Genomic DNA, 22890 nt, shown 5'->3' on the forward strand with positions numbered 1-22890 from the left:
GCTCAACAGGAGAAGCTGCAGCGGCCGGACAGCGTTACCAGTGGCAGCTGCGGGTGGCGAGGGGGTTTGATGCGCCAGGGGGGGAGGGTTGCTGGACATGGGTGGCTGGAGGGAGGGGAGGGTCGCTGGACATGGATGGCTGCAGGGGGGCAGGGGAGAGGAGGGTCACTGGACATGGCTGGAGGGGGGGCAGGGGCGAGGGAGGTGGGGAGGGGGTCCTGAGACCAGAGAAGTGGGGTGGGGAGGGGGCACACACTGTCTCTCATATACACTCTCTGACACACTCTCTGTCTATCACACTCTGTCTCTCTGTCACACACACACAGTCTCACACAAACAGACCTGTCTCTCACACAAACACACACACACACACACACTGTCGCTCATTCTCTCTCTGACATACACACTCCATCTCTCACACACACACTCTCTCTCTCAAACATACACACTCCGAGGAAAACCTTGCTAGCGCTCGTTTCATTTGTGTCAGAAACAGGCCTTTTTTACTAGTAAAACATAAACACTAAGAGGTTCAAACCTGGTACAACCTATAAAACAATGAGAATGGCTTACCCAGCTGGTGTGCAACTACAAACTTCACCAATGCTGATTACAACAATAAAATAAAATGTAAAAAAAATTAGAATTGGTTAAAAAGGTTTACATAGGATGACAATTGGTAGTATCACTACAGCCACCTACACATATAAAACAGATATTTTTATTTTTGTTACATTTGTACCCCGTGCTTTCCCACTCATGGCAGGCTCAATGCGGCTTACATGGGGCAATGGAGGGTTAAGTGACTTGCCCAGAGTCACAAGGCGCTGCCTGTGCCTGAAGTGGGTATAAAGACAAGAATGAATCTGTTAACTCACATGCGTCTCTTCTTGGATCTGTTGAAACCATAAAAACAAACTGTGACAGCCAACCTTAAATGCTGCAGTCATGTACATATGCATGAACATTTGAAAAATGTTTTTAAACTATCCAAAATGTATGTAAATTCCTCAAAACATTCAGAGATGCTATCACCAAGACATCAAAATGATAAAAACAGCTTTAAAAAGGTCTCAGACTCAAATAGTGCAACTATGGAGATCCATGGCAATGAAATCAGATAAGAAGTCCATCAGGAAAAAAAGGATTCAAAACTAAAAATAAAGTGTAGGAAAAGATGTTTGCCTTTCCATAGTCATCCAAATTGCTATGAAATTGTATCTAAACAGTCAAAAACAGCTAAAAATCTCTAAAATAGTGGTGGAACACATTGAGACCAATTCTATGCATTCCAATGATGTCACTGCGTTCCAGTGATGTCACCAATGCATTCCAACCACAGAAGAAACCTCAGCAACCTTTAACTTCCATAAAAAATGTGTAGAACATCATAAAATTTTCTTAAAACAATTAGAAACATCTCAAATTCATCAAAACAAGTGTTTATCCATAAACTGTAGAACAAAAAATGTTAAAATCCTGATGTGAAATCCAGCGAAACAATCCTCTTAAAACAGAAAAAGCCTCCTCTTAATGAAGGTATGTTTAGATTGCATTCATCTCAATGATTCTTTCTAATATGAAGATTGTGATTACTGCTTTATGTAAATATGAGGCTGCAGATAACAAGCATTTTAAATGTTAAAAACTAAAAAAGATGTTTAAAGTGTGTATGATAAAACACTGAGGCCTAGATGCACAAAACTCTAACGACCCATTAATGACCCTCTAATGACAAAATTTGCGGCCGTTGCATGCATTATAGGCCTTTTTCTGAAGCCACTAGCAGATAACGAAAACGGAATGCAAACCAGAAACTACCATTGAAATGTGGACAATTCGCTATGCACACCATACCGACGATTCTAACGAATCATTTAACGTGACAAATTTAGCAAACTCTCAGACTTGTCGTTCAGGCCTGAGCTGTCATCTCCCCGCTCCCTCCTGCACCTTAAAAATGCAAGCTGGCATGTAAAAAAAAAAAAAAAAGTTATATAAAAACGCAAACCGGTAGTTCCCCACTTCCCCCTGCACTAACCAAAACAAAAAAAAAATTTCAAATAGATCGGGAGGGGGCAAAGGCGCTCATCAGGAGCGTCCTGTATGGGCACCCTTGCCCCCCCCCCCCCCCCCGAGATCGCCGCTGTTCCCCGCTTCAGCCGGTTGTAATAAAAACAAATCTCCAAATGTTCTCATCCCCGGTCCCCCTCCCTTCCTGTGTTTCCTGTCCCTTGCTCCAGGGCTCCACCTCCCGCCATCCTCCGCCCCGTGCCCCGCCCCCTGGGATCGTCGCCGCCGCTCCCACCCTCCACCGGACCCCCCCTCCACATTACCGTCCCGTGCAGTGCCTCTCACCTGTATGCGAAGGTGCTGCACGGGATAAAACATCTGATCGCCAATTGCTTCTCCCTTCTCCGACGTTCCTGGGCCCTCCCGCCATTGACGTAAGTTACCTACGTAGATAACGTAGGTAACTTACGTCAATGGAGGGCGGGCCCAGGAACAACATCGGAGAAGGGAGAAGCAATTGGCGATCAGATGTTCTATCCCATGCAGCACCTTCACATATAGGTGAGAGGCGCTGCACGGGACGGTAATGTGGAGGGGGGGTCCGGTGGAGGGTGGGAGCGGCGGCGACGATCCCAGGGGGCGGGGCACGGGGCGGAGGATGGCGGGAGGTGGAGCCCTGGAGCAAGGGACAGGAAACACAGGAAGGGAGGGGGACCGGGGATGAGAAAATTTGGAGATTTGTTTTTATTAAAACCGGTTGAAGTGGGGAACAGCGGCGATCTCGGGGGGGGGGGGCAAGGGCGCCCATACAGGACGCTCCTGACGAGCGCCTTTGCCCCCTCCCGATCTATTTGGATTTTTTTAATGTTTTGGTTAGTGCAGGGGGAAGTGGGGAGCCACATGTTTGTGTTGTGGTTTTTTTTGGACGTTTGTGGCATGCGCAGAGCAGCCAGCATAACGCTTGGCTGCTCTGCGCATGATTTAGGGGCCGATTACGACGGGGATTATGATTCAGTGATACATTGTACTTCTGGATACCGCAACGAACATGTTTGACCTGTTTTTTTGGTGCATGCTTCGGTTTTTCAAAATCGTTAAGGACTTTAACGATTTAGATTTTGTTACGTTTGTTTGATGCATCTGGGCCTGAAAGGGAAGCAAACGTAACCACTTTAGTTCATAGATAAGGGTCACAATGCCCTTATCTACCTTTGGGACTCCAGGAGACAGAATAATAAAAGGAGATGGAGCATCTAGATTCTGGAGTTGACCTAGGCTTATGGACAACAGAAGGTCAATGGGAGCAGACTTCATTTTCATTCTGAAAATTCCAGTTTCATTATGAAGAAATCTAAAGAAAGCCTATCTTGCTTCAGAGAGGCTTCACTAAAAAGAAATGACTTTGCAAAGTAGAACCAGATACATAAAGTATAGAACATAGCTAAACATAAGGGGAAGTTCAGGGTCTCTCTGCAGCAAAGTATGAAGTTCCGCCACAAGCCTACAGGAGGCTCAGCTTCTTCCAGGAGGTGAACTGCTGAGGTGAACTGATGTCCTACCTGTTGGAATCAGTGTGCCTCACCAGGCAGGCTAGCCATGCTTATTCATACCAGAGCTGCTGCTTCCTGCCAGAGGCCCTTTTAGTTCTGTCTGGACTCCTATATAAACCTAGTCAGTGTTTTGCTTCCTTGCCAGAGCAAGGTCACCACCACCATGTTCTCATGCTTTTTGCTGGAATTGGATGCGTCTTTTTTTTAAATTATATTTATTGAAACTTACGAATATATTTCACAGAAGATTCACTTAGAAATAAATACAGCAATCATTAATAAAGGAAAAAATGGCAAAACAGCCATTTACAAATGAAGAGAAAAATACAGTCCACAACAATGCGGGTAGAACAAGGGAAATACAAAGGAACTTAGATAACTATCCAGCTTATTTTCGAAGGAGATCGCCGGCCATCTTCTGACTCGAATCGGGAGATGGCCGGCGATCTCCTGAACCCGGTCAAATCGGCATAATCGAAAGCCGATTTTTGGCCGGCGCCAACTGCTTTCCATCGCGGAGCTGGCCAAACTTCAAGGGGCGTGTTGGTAGGGTAGCGAAGGCGGGATGGGGGCGTGATCACGAGATGGCCGTCTTCGCCCGATAATGGAAAAAAGAAAGCCGGCCCTGATGAGCATTTCGCCGGCTTCACTTGGTCCCTTTTTGTTTCAGGACCAAGCTTTAAAAAGGTGCCCCAACTGACCAAATGACCACCGGAGGGAATCAGGGATGACCTCCCCTTACTCCCCCAGTGGTCACCAACCCCCTCCCACCCAAAAACAAATATATATTTTTTGTTAGCCTCAAATGTCATACCCAGCTCCCTGACAGCAATATGCAGGTCCCTGGAGCAGTGCACTTCAGGCAGGTGGAGCCAGCCCCCCCCCCCCCCCCCCCACCTGTTACACTTGTGATGGTAAATGTTAAGCCCTCCAAAACCCACTATACCCACATGTAGGAGCCCCCCTTCATCCCTAAGGGCTATGGTAGTGGTGTACAGTTGTGGGGAGTGGGTTTTTGGGGGGCTCAGCACCCAAGGTAAGGGAGCTATGCAACTGGGAGCTATTTTTGAAGTCCACTGCAGTGCCCCCTAGGGTGCCCGGTTGGTGTCCTGGCATGTCAGGGGGACCAGAGCACTACAAATGCTGGCTCCTTCCACGACCAAATGCCTTGGATTTGGCCGGGGTTTTAGATCGCCGGCATTAGTTTCCATTATCGGTGAAAAACTACGCCGGCCATCTCAAATCTGGCCATCTCTGACATTTGGCCGGCCCCAACCGTATTATTGAAATGAAAGATGGCCAGCCATCTTTTTCGATAATACGGTTCGGGACTGCTCTTTGCGGCACCAGCCAAATAGCTGGCCGGCGCTGTTCGATTATGCCCCTCCATGGGCCCTGTTCACTAAGGTGCACTAGCGTTTTTAGCACGTGCTAACCATTTAGACACCCATAGGAATATTATGGGCATCTACACGGTTAGTGCATACTAATAAAAACGTAAGCATTGCCATACTGGGACAGACCAAAGGTCCATCAAGCCTAGCATCCTGTTCCCAACAGTGACCAATCCAGGTTACAAGTACCTGGGAAGATCCCAAAACAGTACAATACATTTTATGCTGCTTATGGACAACAGAAGGTCAATGGGAGCAGACTTCATTTTCATTCTGAAAATTCCAGTTTATTTATGAAGAAATCTAAAGAAAGCCTATCTTGCTTCAGAGAGGCTTCACTAAAGAGAAATGACTTTGCAAAGTAGTATAAAGCTATACTTATCTGATAGATTGCAGTGTTCATGGGCTTAGTGCCTGAAGGATTCACAAATGTTCTGTAAAAGAAAAATAAACCAGACCCTTTTGTAAAGTTCAGCTGTACTAGTTTCAAATCTTATCTGTTGTTATTTGAGTGTTTTCACTGAAGAAGTATTCTTATATTTATTTATTTATTTATTTTATTTATTTATTGCATTTGTATCCCACATTTTCCCACCTTTTTGCGGGTTCAGTGTGGCTTACAATATGAGTTAAATGTTGGAAATACAATTTGTTACAGATTGGTTATGGATTACATTGTGCAGAGTTATGCGAAACAATTGAGGTGTCGTTAAGGAATGTAACAATGGAACATAAACATTGAAACTTTGGTAGGAAACAATGGGAGCTTAGAGGGCGATAAAAAGGCATGAAGACATATGGTATATATCTTTCTGTGAGTAAAGGTGTGAGTGATGTGATATTACGGGAATGAGAGTTCAGAGGTGAATGTATGATGCATTAGTGAACAGTAAGTGTGGACTTTATGTGTTTTGTTTCTTTCCGTAAATTTTTTCGAAAAGAAATTTTTCTAAAGAAAAATTGAAACATCAACTACAGTTACAAATTAAAGAATATTTTTATGACAATTACCTTATTCATGTGGTTTATCATCTACAGGAAAAATCCTAAATTTTAGGGGGGGGGGGTTTCCCCCTTCTTACAGATTTGAGCTGTAGGATGAGGTTAGTTTATATTGTGTAACCCTATTCCTGAATCATAGCTTGAGGTATCCGCCTTTTCTACTGACATCAGTTACAGTAGGGCTATGTTCTTCAGGAACAGGGTACAACAATATTCTGGCATAGTCAGCAGGATTTTCCTGTGTGCGCTTATAAATTGGAGCTGTAGTTTGAATGAGGATAGTGCTTCTAACATCCTGAGTCTGAATTCTGTGGGTATTGGGATTTTGATGTGTTGGGCTGAAGGTTGAGAGAATAATTCTGATCTGGGAGAGAGAGAGAGTCCTGTCCAGAATAATGTTGGGAACAGAAACTTACCATGTCCTGGAAGGCACCTTGGTGGAATTTTGGAACTGGAACACCAGAGGCTACAATTCATATTTTATCAGCCTCGAGAGGTACCTGAAGTACATTTAATGGAGAAAAGAGAAGATTGGAGAAAAGAAAAAGGCTTCAGAGGAAACTGTCTATATCAGTGAGAAGTTGGATGAATAAGGTGAGCCCGTGTCATTTTAGAAAACTGGGCGACATGAATTGCAAAAGAAAACTGTTCAGTGCACCATTTCCACAATGAAGGTCGATGAGAAGTTGAGTTCACAGAATTTTGATCTGAAAGTTCCGTCGAGAGAAAATGTTCTTGCTAGCACTGATAAATCAGTGTCACAACAAGGCTGAAGGGATCTCATTCCTGTGGAGAGCAGAGTGAAGGAGTCCAGGAGGACAAATGGGCCTGTGATTTGCTACCGGTGTGGGCAACAGGGGCTCAAACGTTGGTATTGTGATAGTGACCTATGTAGGGGAAAAGTGATGAGACAGAAGAACCTGGAGAGTACCAGTCTAGAGTTCCATAAAGTTGGTCTAATGTAAGAAAAACCATGCTTTCTGATTGAGGACAACCTTATAATATCAAGACCAGGTAACTGAAGCAATCCTTTTTGCGAACACCGTCAATGGTAAATGTCTAGAAATTTTCCTGGAAAGATGCATTGGACAATCTAAGTACAAAGCTTTAAATACAAAAATACAATACCTTGAACTCAATATAGTTAGTCAATGCAATTCATATAGAATTGGAGCAACGTTCAATTTTTTTGTGGCTCCAGTAATAAGCCATGCAGCTGTATTTTGCATAAGTACACCATATCCCTTGGCTCCTGCAGTGTTGATTGTAGAGACATACATCTTGGGGTTGCATTGCAATGCCATTCCTCATCAGCTCTGTTTTATAAGTGCACATGGAGGGTTATGTTCAGGAAAGCTTTAGCAGACCACCTGGTTGGCTGGTGCAACAGATGCATTTCTTCTACTTTCCCTATGCCGGCAATGACACAGAGTCCGATGGTCTGACTCAATTAGATGGCCCAATAGAAACGGAGGAGGCTGTTGAGGAGCCACAGCCAGCCTGTAGAGGACCCTACTGCCACAGGTGGCAGGTGCAGCTGGTGAACAAATTGCTGGCACAGAATGTGCAGTAGCCGGACTACTGGCAGCAGAAGCTCCAGTTGCTGCATGAGGGGTGGAAGTGCACACTGAGCAGAGGGTTTCAACGTATCATCAACGATCACACCTAGATCCCTTTCCTGTTCGGTGACTTCTAATGTGGAACTTTGCATTACGTAGCTATAATTCGGGTTCCTCTTTCCCACATGCATCACTTTTCACTAGCGCACATTAAACGTCATCTGCCATTTAGATGCCCAGCCTCCCAGTCTTGTAAGATCATCTTGTAATTTTTCACAATCCTCTTGCAATTTAACAACTTAACCATACTTTAGTAAAAGGGCCCCTGAGTTTAGTACATGGAGGACCCCTCTAAGGCTTCATGCTTTTAAATTCCTGTGATTGGCAATACCCATAAAACATCAACTTTAATTGGCGGAACATTTTGTCCTCTAAGATAGAATATGGTGAGATTACTGAGTTACCTCCAAGAAAGTTTTTCCATCTCCCTTCAACTTTGGAAGTAACTTTTCATTACAGCATACCAAATCGTGTTTCTCCACGATCTTTCTACCAATTCTGCTTCTTTTGGGAAGCCTTCAGGCTGCAATCGATGTTTTGACACCATCTCTAGCTTCCTGCAATTCTTTCCTACCAAGGCTGGGTGCTTTAGCTTTTGATTCCAGAAAACCTTCTACTTACAACTTAACTTCTGTTTACCATTTGCTTATGCCTGTACTCCAGCCGTCAAGTGTAGGTAGTAAATTATTCTTAGTAGAAGGATCCAATATTTTGGATAGCTTTGCTAAATAAATTAAGATTATATTCTTCCTTCTCTCATACCCCTGCAAGACTAAAACACATTTTTATTTTTCTGTGCTTCTTTTCCTTCCTTAGATGTGGGGACTAGTCATGCTATAATTTCACTTTTTAAGTTGCTTTATTTACCACTCTTGAGATTGTAGAAAAATTTACAACATTACTTCAAGTGCCTATTCATCAGATTAAAGATTGGACTCAGAGACTGCACATATGGAGCTGTAACAGAAAAAAAAATACTTATAGCACAGCATGTATAAGAGCTAGTGCATAAAAATGATGCATTAGCAGGAACAGGAATGAATTCTATTTACTCCTACTATTGGCTAATATTTATGACCTAGCTTTTAAAAAATACAGTTCAGTAAAAGTCATTTTGAATAGCTCCAGGTGGGTGCCTGGTGGTGTTCTAGTCAAAATAAATGCTGACATTTACTTTATTGTGAACTTAGTTGATAAGGTTTAGCATGTTTCAGTCCATTCCAAGTGTATTTTACTGTCTGATGAGGCTCTGTTAATAACAATAAACATAGGGAAACTGAAGTGCATAGTGGATTTGTATGTGCTAATTTTTCTGTTGTGTTTCATTTGTCTTTATTTTGACCTGAAATTTTCTGTTCCTGTATAATATTTTTAAATTTTCAGTCCCTGAGCATTGCCCTGAGTAGATTACAACCAACTAATAATAAAACACATAATATACAGAATTCAATACAATTCATACAACACTGTTTATACAATTGGTAAGAGTCAATTGATAAAATACAATGCAAATAAAAACAAATGTGCTGTAGTTATGTTGTGGCTCTCAGGTGTCATTTTCCATGCCTCTTAATATTGCTCTCTTGCCCTCATAAGGAAGGTACCTCCATCCATGGGCTTAACTTTGAACTTGTGGGTTCGTACCCGGAAACAATTTTTTTCTGGGCAGGTATATTTCCAGGCCACCCCTATAATAATAGCTGAGGGTTTTGTTCCGGGCCCCATTGAACCCACATATAGGGGTTGGGCAGCACAGGGACTTTCACAATTGGGCCATTTTCTCGAGGAGGGGGCATTGGTCTGACTCGGAGGGACCAATTTCATTACCACCAAGTTCTTGATTTTCTGTGTCAACGAGCTCTTCTGGAACTTTGTGTGGCAGAAACGCTATTAGAGTGTGATTTGAATGAGGGTAGTGGGAAGGGGTGTACTTTTCAATTTTATCGAGCGCTTATTTAGCAGAAGGCATCCCCAATCAAATTTATCAATCAATGGGAGATGGCACTGGGAGCAGGTTATACTGTACAGGAATGGGAGAAAATCTTCAAGAGATTGTTCAAAGTGTCAGTAGATAGTCATATAGTTGAGAATGGGTATAAAATGTTATATATGTGACACTACACTCCGGACTGTCTTCGTGCCATTTACCCTTCTGACCTCTGCTGGTATGGATGCAGATCTCAGGGTACCTTTCTACATATATGGTGGTCCTGCCCGAGGGAACAGAGCTATTGGTCTATGGAGTTTGGCTTTCTTTCCGAGATTCTGGGTTTCACATTGCAACCAGTGATGTGGACTGCTGAATATTAACCCTTTAGGTCTTCTGGGCAAGTTCTGTAAATTGGCTAACATTATACTCATGGTCGGTCGTATTGCCTTGGTGGTAAAATGGAAGCAGTTGGCTGTACCTTTTTGCCAGCAACTCTTGCTAAAAATGGACTATGTTTGCCATATGTGCAATTTAACTGCACTGTGCTGAAATCAAGTCCACAATTTTACCAAAATCTGGGAGCCGAACACTCTCTGGCACTCTAATCAGGACACTGGATGGCGTGGGTCAAAATATCCCCTTGTTAGCATGTTGGTCTTGATCTATTTACTCTATGTTCTGGTTCAGCTGTACCTGTTGGTCAACCTTCTTTAGCGGGATGGGAGGAGGGGAGAGGAGGGGACCTGAGCATTTATTGCACTGTTTAGCTATCAAGTAGTATTGTACCAAAGAGTGATGGTATGACTTTTGATTTGTTTGTCGTGCAGCTGGGTTTGATGTTTATATTTAAAGTTTTGCTATCACTTGTAATTTGATATATTTCAATAAACAAATTTGAAGAAAAAAACATATTGCTCTCTTGCTAAGGCACAGGCTATTTAGGATGCCATTTTTTTTTTATTTAAACAGAGAACAAAACAACAAAGGTATTTCCCTTTCACTACTTTGGGGTTTTCTTTGATAGGATTCATAGACCTAACCAGAAATTCTTACACCGCTTATTTTACAACATGTTTAACATTCAATTTTACCCAGACTTCCAGCAGTTCTTATACTGGATCCAGTCCAGATTTCCTTACTCACCCCCTTCACCATGAGCTCTAGCTTAGCAGAAATTGTCAAATGAGATACTTGTGTTAGTAGAGTGCATAAAGAAGCAAACTGAAAGTTGTCTGAAAACTTTCACCAATCTGGAATGCTGTGTTGGTTACCACATGTCATCCACAGGTGAAATTGAGTATCGTTCTGAATCTTATAGCTCAGGTCACAGACAAATGGCCGGGTAAAGAGGTCCAATGTTTAAGACAGAGAGAGAAGACACCCCTTGCAGCCCTATCAGTATGAGCTTCACTCTAACAATGTCAACTGCTTCCTCTTCTCCTTCAGCCAGCACCTCTCTTTTGCCATCACAGGACAGACTATTTCGACATGGCTTCAGCAATTGGCAGAAAAGACCAACAACAACATCTCCCACAAAAGATAACTATAGAAAGTATGGTTAGGCATTACCTTTCAGAACCTATAGAGATTATGGTCACGGACCCCTTGGCATACTAGGCACACAAGTCCATCATTTGTTCAGAGCTTACCAATGTTGCCCAACATTTCCTTTCATGTCCACCAACCAGTGTTGCAAGTGAGTGGGTTTTCTCTATGGCAGGGGACATTGTAAATCCACATCGTTAACAGATGGCATTCAAGTAGATGGAAAAGTTATTATCCACAATTCAGATACTGAAGGAAATTCATAAAACCAAAACACCGTGGTGGCCTAAAAGCAGTACATTAAAGTAGGAAATGGAACGATTGCTTTTTGCTACCCAATAATATGCAATATGAACAAATGTCATCAAGGCATAAATAGAAAAGACCAGCAATGATAATAAAAGGTGATTGTGCAAAGGCAAAGATGAAAGTTGATCATATAATAACTGGATGCATGTCGGTCTTCTCGCAAACTGTTTTCAAAGTTTGCCTTTCCATTTTTTCTCACTCCTCTTGTATTCTTTTCCATCTGTACATCTGTCTGCCACTGATCTGTTTTTCTTATGTTTTTTTTCCACCTTTCTCTGCGTTTATATCTGCCCATTTGATTTTACCCTAATTCTCCCTTTCTCTTACCCTCTTTTTAGTCCCCTCCTTTTCACGTCATCTGACTACTAGCTTTTCCCATCTCTCTCTCATCCACTTTCCAGTAATCCCATTGCCCCCTCTGTCTCTCTCCATCCCCAATCCCCTCCCCCATCTTTCACTTCCTCCCTAGTCCTCCATTTCCATCCTCTGTACTCACCCTCTTGGCCCTTACTTACCCTCCACTGCCTATCTTCCGCTGAAAAGTTCAGCTCCATTCCTGTCTCTCCTCCCTTTAGGTCATACTTCTATCTCTTACTCTCTACCCTCTCTCCTATTGCCTCTCTTTCACCATCATTTTAACCCCATTTTCACCCTCGCTCAACCCCTTCAGAGACCAATCCCCTTCCTCTCATACCCTTCCCCATTACCCCATCCCTTTTCAATGCCTTTCATCCTCTCTCCAGTCCTCCAGTTCATACAACCAATACTCTAGGTGAGGTCGCACCATGCCTTGATAAAGAGGCATTATAGTATTCTCAGTCTTATTTACCAACCTTTTCCTAATGATTCCTAGCACCTGTTTGCTTTATTGGTTGTTGCTGCTGCTGCTGCTGCTGCTGCTGCTGCACAGGGCAGAAGATTTCAGTGTATTATCTACAATCACACCTAGATCTTTTTCTTGGGCGCTGACCCACAATTTCCTAAGGTCTTCCTGCAATTTTTCTCAGTCTGCATGTGTTTTAACAACCTTGAATAGTTTGGTTTCATCTGAAAATTTAATCACCTCACTTCTCATTCCAATTTCCAAATCATTTATAAATATTTTAAATAGCACCAGTCCCAGTACAGATCCTTGCAGCACTCCACTATTCATCCTCCTCCATTGAGAGAAATGGACGTTTAACCCTACCCTCTGTTTTCTGTCCAATAACCAATTCCTAATCCACAACAGAACATTGCCTCCTATCCCTTGACTTTAATTGTCTCAGGAATCTCTTATGTGGAACCTTGTTAAAAGCTTTCTGAAAATTTAGATACACACATCAACTGGCTCAACTTTGACATGGTTATTAACGCTTTCAGAGAAATGAAGCACATTGGTGAGGCAAGACTTCCCTTGGTTAAAACCATGCTGACTCTATCCAATTAAGCCATCTGTTATCCATAATTTTATTCTTTATAATAGTTTTCACTATTTTACCCAGCACTGACATCAGACTTACCAGTCTGTAATTTCCCAGATCACCCCTGGAACCCTTTTTAAAAATCGTTACATTGGCCACCCTCCAATCTTCAGATACTATGGACGATTTTTTAAAATTCTTTATTTATCATTTTAACATACATAACATATACTTATGAGTGCTAATACACAAAATTGAAATTAACTTTTCAAATTCACAATAGAAAATACTATCCACAATAATATCCAAAACTAACGACCACAAATTTAGGCAATTGATCCAAGACTTAAAAGAAAATTTCAATACTTAAACATTAAGCATTAACACAAGAAAAAAATAAATCAAAAAGAACAGTTCAATTCCCGAGCGAGTAACTCTAATCTGCTATACAGTGTTGTGTGTGACTAAACTTGTACATCAACCATACATCAACCACTTCTTTACTTAATAAACAATCTTCTAATTGTTTCGGGTCAAAAAATTGAAATTGCTTGGACTGATATTTTATTCTACACACACATGGAAATTTTAAAAGAAAATCAGCACCTATAGCAATTACTCTAGGACGTAAGGATAAAAACATCTTACGCCTCTGTTGAGTCTCACGAGCCAAATCAGGAAAAACTCTGATTTTTGATCCCAAAAACTGAGAGTCCAAATGTCTCAGAGATAGTCTAAGGACAGCGTCCCTGTCCATCTCCATTGCAAAAGTTGGCAAAAGTGTGGTTCTTTGAGTGATAACCTCTAGGGAGGAACTACTATGGACGATTTTAACGACAGGTTGCAGATTACCAGCAGCAGATCAGCAATTTCATGTTTGAGTTCTTTCAGTACCCTAGGGTGCATGCCATGTAGTCCAGGTGATTTACTACTCTTTTTTTTTTATAGATGTTTTTATTAGTTTCTTTAACGTTACATAACAGCACTCAGAGCTAACATAACATCCTAACCAAAAACCCCTTTATACAACATCAAGTTTCCCCACTCCCTCCCCCTCCCCCCCAGGGCATCTCAGATCTATGTCAGTCTCTGTGGAAGCTAGAGGTCCCCCATTGTTCATAGCTCATGTGTTTAGTCCTCGCCACTCCAGATATGGTGTCCATGTTTTTAAGAATCTCACCATGCCTCCTCGCCTCAAGGCTGTGAGTTTATCCATCAGGCAACAATAGTCCACCTTAGCCAGCACTTGGTCCACTGTGGGTGCCGCTATTTGTTTCCATTGTCTTGCAATTAATATCCTAGCTGCTGTAACAATATAAGTTAGAAGGCCTTGACAAGAGCCCCGGCTCTCCCTCATCGGTACATTCAACAAGAATAAACCAGCATTCATGGTAATTTCAGAAACAAATCCATTCTGCACTCTCACCTGTAAGTCCTTCCAGAACTGCTGTATCACTGGGCACTCCCACCACACATGCCAAAAGGTGCCCACCGCCCCACATTTGCGCCAGCAGCTCACCTTGCCAGTTTTAAAAATGTGAGATAAGCGGCTGGGTGTCAAATACCATTGATACAGCATCTTATACCCATTCTGGTGATTTACTATTCTTTAACTTGGTAGTTTGGCTCAATACATCTTCCAGGTTCACCGAGATTTCTTTCAGTTTCCTCTGCATCATCACCCTAGAAAACCATTACCGGTACAGGTAGATCTCTTACATGTTCCATAAAGACTGAAGCAAAGAATTCATTGTCTCTTTGGTATGGTCTTGTCCTCCCTGATTGCCCCTTTTGCCCCTTCATGATCTAATGGTCCCGCAGATTTCTTTGCAGGCTTTCTGCTTCTGATGTACTTGAAAAAGTTGTTACTGTGAGCTTTTGCCTTTGTGGCAAGTTTATCTTCATATTTTCTTTTAGCCTTATTTATCAGTGCTTTGCATCTAACTTGCCAGTGCTTGTGTTGCTTCTCATTTTCTTCATGTAGGTCGGTCCTTTTTCCATTCTTTGAAGGTCATTCTTATGACTGTAATAGTCTCTTTCACTTCACCTTTTAACCATGCTAGCTGTCGCTTTCTCTTTCCAGCATTGTAAATGCCTGGAATGCATCGGGTCTGGACTTCCAAGATGGTATTTTTAAACAACGTCCATGCCTGATTTAGAGGAGCATTTTCAAAAGGGACATCCAAGTTGCGATTTGGATGTCCTTGCAAAATGGCGAAATCCAGGGGTGGGGAAACCCGTATTTTCAAAACAAGATGGACGTCCACCTTACTACTACTACTTATCATTTCTAAAGTGCTACTAGACGTACGCAGTGCTGTACACTTGAACATGAAGAGACAGTTCCTTCTCGACAGAGCTTACAATCTAGTTAGGACAGACAAACAGGACAAACAAGAGATAAGGGAATATTAAAGTAAGGATGATAAAATAAGGGTTCTGAACAAGTGAATACGGGTTAGGAGTTAAAAGCAGCATAAAAAAGATGGGCTTTTAGCTTAGATTTGAAGACGGCCAGAGATGGAGCTTGACGTACCGGCTCAGGAAGTCTTCTTTTGTTTCGAAAATACCATCAGGGATGTCCAAATCCTTAAATTTGGACGTCCCTAGATTTGGACGTCCCTAGACATGGACGTTTCTGACTTTCGGCAATTTTTGAAACCAAAGACATCCATGTCAAAAATGTCCTAATGCAAGCCATTTGGGCATGGGAGGAGCCAGCATTTGTAGTGCAGTGGTCCCCCTGACATGCCAGGACACCAACCAGGCACCCTAGGGGGCACTGCAGTGGACTTCATAATTTGCTCCCAGGTACATAGCTCCCTTACCTTGTGTGCTGAACCCCCCAAATCCCCCCAAAACCCACTACCCACAACTGTACACCACTACCATAGCCCTTATGGGTGAAGGGGACACCTAGATGTGGGTACAGCGGGTTTGTGGTGGGTTTTGGAGGGTTCGCTGTTTCCTCCACAAATGTAACAGGTAGGTGAGGTATGGGCCTGGGTCCGCCTGTCTGAAGTGCATTGCAGTACCCACTAAAACTGCTCCTGGGACCTGCATGCGCTGTCATGGACCTGAGTATGACATCTGAGGCTAGCATAGAGGCTGGCACGACATATTTTTAAAGATGTTTTTTGAGGGTGGGAGGGGGTTTGTGACCACTGGGGGAGTAACGGGAGGTCATCCCCAATTCTCTTCGGTGGTCATCTGGTCATTTCGGGCACCTTTTTGTGCCTTAGTCATAATAAAAACACGTCCGGGTGAAAACGTCCAAGTGTTCATCGGGGACGTCCTTGTTTTTTTCGATTATGGGTCAAGGACGTCCAAGTGTTAGGCACGTCCAAGTCCCGCCTCTGACATGCCCCCTTGATCTTTGGCCATCCTTGCAACAGAGTGCAGTTGGAGATGTCCTAAATCGGGTTTCGATTATACCGATTTGGACGTCCCTGGGAGAAGGACGTCCATCTTCCAATTTATGTTGAAAGATGGACGTCCTTCTCTTTTGAAAATGAGCCCATTAATGTCCTAACCTTTGCAGCCAATCCTTTTAGCTTCTTTTTAACCATTTTCCTTATTTTATCATAGTTGCCCTTTCAAAAATTAAATACTGCTACAGTAGATTGTAGATTTCCTTTGTGGCTTCACTCCAAATAGTAGCTCAAACTTGGATCATGTTATGATCACTGTTTCACAGTGGATCCAGCACTGTTACTTCTTGTACTATGCCCTGCATTCCACTAAGGACTAGATCTAAAATGACTCCACCTCTTGTCGGTTCCTGGACCAGTTGCTCCAAGAAGCAGTGATTTATTACATCTAGGAATTTTATCTCCTTGGCGCTCGCTTATGTATCATTTATTGAGTCAATATTGGAGTAATTGAAATCACCCATTATTATACTGTTGCCCAATTTGCCAGCTTTCCTAATTTCTGTAAACATTTGTTCATCTGACTGCTCATTCTGTCCTGGCAGACGGTAGTACAGTCCTACAAGAATACTCTTTCCCTTCACACATGAAATTACTATCCATAATGATTCCACGTTGCTATCTGTTTTATGTAGAATGTTTCTTTTGTTTGACTCAATTCCCTCTTTAACATATAGTGCAACCCTCTCCCCTCCAATTTGAGCCCCTCTATCATTGCAATATAATTTGTACCCTGTTAGCACAACGTCCCATTGATTGTCATCCTTCCACCAAGTCTCTGAAATGCCTATTATATCTTCCTCATCATTTAATGCTATATACTCTAACTCTCCCATCTTATTGTTTAGGCTCTAGACTAATATTCGGCTCATCAAAATACGAAAGCGCGAAACCCCTACCAGAAAAACTACACTGGCTTCCACTAAAAGAATGCATCACATTCAAACTCTGCACCCTAGTCCATAAAATAATCCATGGGAACGCCCCTGCCTACATGTCAGACCTAATAGAATTACCACCAAGGAACGCAAAAAAATCTTCTCGCACTTTCCTTAATCTTCATCCTCCCAAGTGTAAAGGTCTGAAATACAAATTGATGCATGCATCTACCTTTTCCTATACGAGCATGCAGCTCTGGAACGCGTTGCCACGGAACCTGAAAACGACTTATGAACTGACCAATTTCCGAAAACTACTGAAAACCTATCTCTTCGACAAGATATATCACAAAGATCAACACAAGTAACTTCACAATCTCCAAAACTTCCAGTATTGTCTTATAATGTCTGCTGCTTTATTAATATTATGTATTTCACCACCATGTAACACATAACCCTCTGTAAACCAAATGTATATTCTCTTCTACTTCCAGTATCCATGATGAATTGTAAGTCACATTGAGCCTACAAAGAGGTGGGATACAAATGCAATAAATAAAAATAAATAAATAAATTTGTATACAATCACTTCAAATTGTGTTTTTTTCCTTGCATCTACAAGCTGCTTAGCTGCTCTCTCTTCTTAAACACTCCTGGCTTTCTTTCACCATTGTTGAAACCTTTTTATTGGGATTCCCTAAATGTCCTGTTTCAATAGTATCCTTCAAGGATACTCCACACTAAACCATACGCTCCTGGGTGGTTGTCGGCCTCTCCCCCATTTTAGTTTAAAAGCTGCTCTATCTCCTTTTAAAATGTTAGTGCCAGCAGCCTGGTTCCATCCCAGTTAAGATGGAATCCATGCTTTCATAACTGTCTTCCCCTTTCCCAAAATGTTGCCCTGTTCGTAACAAATCTAAATCCCTCATCCCTGCAGCATCATCTGAACCACGCAATGAGACTTCAAAGCTCTGCCTTCCTCTTGGGTTCTGCATGTGGAATGGTGAGGTTTCTACCTAAGAGCCTCCTTCCCACATTTTCCTATGTCATTGGTACCTACATGTACCAAGACAGCCAGCTCCTCCCCAGCACTATCTAAAATCCTATCTAGGATCACACCAGGCAGGTAAGTGACCAGGCGATCCTCACGTCCACCAGCCATCCAGCTATCTATATGTCTAATGACTGAATCACCAAGTACAATGGCTGTCCTAACTCTTCCCACCTGGACAGAAGTTCTTGGAGACATATGCTCGGTGTGAGAGGATTGCATCCCCTGGTGGGCAGGTCCTGGCTACAGGAGTACTTCCTACTTCACCAGGATAATGCTCTCCTTTTAGGAGACCTTTCTCCTTCAAGGCAGCACAGGGGCTGCCAGACTAGAGGTGAGACTTCTCTACAACATCCATGTATGTCTCCTCTATGTACCTCTCTGTCTCCCTCAGTTCCTCCAAGTCTGCTACTCTAGCCTCAAGAGAATGAGCTCATTCTCTGAGAACTAGGAGCTCCTTGCATCGGGCATACACATACAGCGTCTTGCCAACTGGGAGATAATCATACATGTGACACTCAATGCAAAAGACAGGATAGCACCCCTCTCGCTACTGAACTGCTGTTTGCACCTTAGTACTGTTGAGTTGTTTAATCATTTAAAACTTGTTAAAGTACTAGGGATATTAGACTTAAGGTACTAAGGATATTAGACTAATATAAGTGCCTTTAGATTATATGGTATATTGTGTGATTTATTTAGTATTTGCTTCTCAGAAAGTAATGAAATGTAGTTAAAACTCTGTAAAAGGACTCCTCTCTTGTTATCCTAATTAGAATAACTGACTATAAATGAGTTGTGATAGGGGTGGATGGGAGTTCGGAAGGGTTGGTGGGAATAAAGATTAAAGTAGGTTCTACTATGCCTTCTAGAGGCTGTCTATTAATGCAATAGGCTGTGGCAGAATTAAAGTTATAAACTATAGGGAAAAGGGTTTTATACTATGGAAACTAAGCTGTGCTGCAAACTAAGCTTAAAACGCTAAACTGGGGTTTCTTGTGATTATCAGCTCTGCTCTACACTGATGTTATGGTAAACTCTAGAATAGCCCCTTAAATGTTAGCCTGTGGAATTGAAATAGAGACTTTAAATGCTAAACAGAGAAAACCCCATTCCTTAAAATGTTTTTTGCTAAATAAATAGAGTAACTTAAAAATAATTTATTTTATTTTTGTTACATTTGTACCCCGCGCTTTTCCACTCATGGCAGGCTCAATGCAGCTTACATGGGGCAATGGAGGGTTAAGTGACTTGCCCAGAGTCACAAGGAGCTAGCTGCCTGTGCCTGAAGTGGGAATCAAACTCAGTTCCTCAGGACCAAAGTCCACCACCCTAACCACTAGGCCACTCCTCCACTGAGACAACCTTTCTAACTCTAAGTCTACCTTTCCCAAGTTTAAAAGCAATTTCCCAGCAAGTAACTTACCAAAGAAGTTCTGTCCTGCCCTGGATGTGCTCACAGCACCTCTTCTGGAGGCAGGACGTGGTACAGAGGACACTTCTGGAGCTGGCCGGCAGTGGCCTGCCACAATCATAGTTGGTCAGTGGCCCTACTATTTGGGGAGGCTAAAGGGGGCGAGGCCAGGGTGGGGCTTATATCTATAATTGTCCGACAACACGCAGAAAAAATAGTAGAAATAAAATAGCCACAAGTAATACCTTTTATTACATTTAGATATTTAAATAAAGTGGCAACAACATTAAACAGTGAAGACTTTATATATATATATAATATACATACATACATATCTTAGATAGACAACTTATAGTGCATTGAAAAAAGTGTTTATAGATTATGCCAACCCCTCCATAGAGGCTGGCAGCCGGTCTGCCTCTTTCTTTCACACACACACATATACACACATTCCACTTGCCCACAGTCTCTCTCTCTTTCATCCCATTTGCCCTAACACAGTCTGCCACTGACTATCTCACACACAAACATATCTTCCCCCTCCCTTCCTACCCACAGAGAACTTGTTGATTTTGCTGTCCCATGAGATTGGGAGCTACAAGATCAACATGTTGTTTAAGAACCTGGTTGCTCAATCTGTCTGAGAGTTTGGTGGCTGAACTGTGTAGTTGGAAGGAAAGTACATTTCTACAGAATAGGTAGCCAGAACTTTTGGATGACAAAAGCACCAGTGCCAAGGTTCAATTTCCAGACACCATGGCAACCTGTCGCTCAGGATTTGTCAAACCTTGAAGGTTAGCGAGTGAAAGTTTTCTTGCAGTGTATTCGGTGTATAAATTTGTCATGGTGGAGAAGAGACTGAGTCCCAAGGAAGGGCTGCTGGTTATTGACAAGTAATGCCTTCATGTGCATGTAAAAATAGATTTATATACCATAAATGACATCATATTTTAAATTCAGTTATTTCAAACACTTACTAACACTAAACCACATATACTTATTTGGAACAATTCAACATCAGATCCTCCAAAATATTCTAAAACCATGTCTGATGGTATGACAAACTAAAATTAAATTAAAGTGTTGATGTCACCTCAGTAAGGCCAACACACAGTCCCTCAACTGCAAAACACTATGCACAAGCTTGTGCAAAAACACACTCAGAACCTTACTGTACCATAACATCACTAACTCCGAGGACTCAAAGAGCAACAATGTTATGAATGAAAAGGCAGCACTGTAAATATTACACTGGGCGGACCCTAATACACCAATACATCACCCAATAAGAAAACAGAACAAACAGGACTGCAACAAGATCTCTACATGAATACATGCTAGCAGAATAGCACACGCAAAACACAGACCATCAACAATATGAAACAAGGGACCACAGATCAGTAATTGAGATATGAAGGCAAAAAAAAAACCCCAAACAAACCAGAACTTGAAACCTCATGAAGTCAGACTCTGAGCACAGCAATACTATAAATACAGAAACAAATCCAAAAGATCAGAATATACATTTCCAAAAGCTAATATAACAAAACAGCAAGGATGACCTAGAAAGAGTCAGAGTAGTGCAAGGATGAGTGCAAAAAACTTGTAGTAGACATTAATAAAGCACATTTTCTTTTTCAAGTAGAAGTGCATTCAAAGTGCTGTTTTGTTATATTGACTACACTTAGTTCTTCTTGTTTTGGGATTATGTGTGATAAAAATGTAAAAATAAAAAAAAAATCCTTTATCCTCCACCTTTTAAGACACTGCCTATCAAGCTGGATGGTGATGGCACAAGGAAAGCAAGTTTGATCCAGGTAAGACTAACTCAAAATAACCAGTTCCTTAGCTGGGCCCTAGTATTACCATATTGAAAATGCGACCATACCATGCCTCTGTAGTTATGTTCCACTAATAAGTTAAATGATTAACTGGATTTCTTGAAAGGATTATATAAACTTTGGATGCACAACTAGGGACACAAACATTAACATATACTTATTTATTCAGTATCAAAATTCCTCTTGTACAGCCACAACCTTTAGGGTCAATAGTGTTTACAATGAGCTCCTTTTATTATCGACCAAATAGAGATAAGAGTTTTCAGTTTTGGCACAGTATAAGTCATCACAAGAACAAAATGTAAGAAAACCAGTGGACTGCATTAGGGGCTTATAGCCCATTTAGTTATGTTTAAACAAAAGAGATCTGCATGAAACAAAATATTTATTTTTGACATATAAAACCACTTGCCCCTGAAACATGTTCAAAACAGAATAATCCATTTGTGTATCTAGAATGTAAACTTCTACAAAACAGATTAAGATGTGATTCCATATGCCCCAATGAAAGGAGAGTTTAATTTTACTTCCATTTAATTCCAATATATTCCATCTTTATAACACCAGGCTTCCCAAGGCAGATTACAACAGTTAAGATGAACCCATCAGGAAACAGGATATCCATTTGGCTATTTGCATTGTACACAGTGTATTTATTTATTGAAAATGAGCACAAAATACAGCGTTTATAATTGTTTCTACCAGCTATAATTTTTAAGCTGTTTTAGTGATATTCAATTTGTAATAATAATAATAATTCATGATATTTATATCTACATATGGGAAGCTTTCAAATAAATTAAAAAGCTGTCCAAAAGCTGCCTATCGAACTGAACCAGCTTCATTAGGTTTGTTACAGATGGACCAACAATAAAGGACAACAACGTGGATACAGCAGCTCATAGGTTTGCTTGCTTTGTTTTGAGTGTACTGTATAATGGCTGTGGGGGGGAGTAGAAATACTTGCTTTGAGCCCTTGATGCCTTTCTGCTGAGGTCTGCAATCTGCACTCTAGTGATCATAGCAGGCCTGCCTTGGGGACTCGACTTTCTTCCTGTGATGCGCCTTGCCCTCTCGGAAGTTAGATGCATCAGAGGAGGTGGGACGCGTCATAGGGGGAAGGCCAAGTCCCAAGGCAGCCCTACTATAATTGCTAGAGTGAAGAATGCTGCCTGCGGCGGAGGCAGGTGGCACTAGTGTGTGAGTCAGAATTGGGGGGAGGGGGAACAATGGGAGTCCTGGGGCCGGTTGTCAGTAAGGTGGTGACAGGTTCTGCAGGCTGTAGCATGTATTCTGTTCCTGTGCTTTGTTGCATGCATGCATGGTGTTCCACTGCCCCAGCGAGGCTTGTCAGGTCTGTTTGAGCCTCTTCTACCGGGTGCCTATGGCCTCAATGGCTGAGGCTACCAGTTGGAGGACAGATGGGTGGGGGGGGGGGGGGGGGGGGGGAGGAAGAAGAGAGAGAGATGCCAGACCTTGGAGGGGGGAAGGTAGAAGATGCTGAACCAGA

The sequence above is a fragment of the Microcaecilia unicolor genome, chromosome 1, assembly GCF_901765095.1.
Source record: "Microcaecilia unicolor chromosome 1, aMicUni1.1, whole genome shotgun sequence".
NCBI lineage: Eukaryota > Metazoa > Chordata > Amphibia > Gymnophiona > Siphonopidae > Microcaecilia > Microcaecilia unicolor.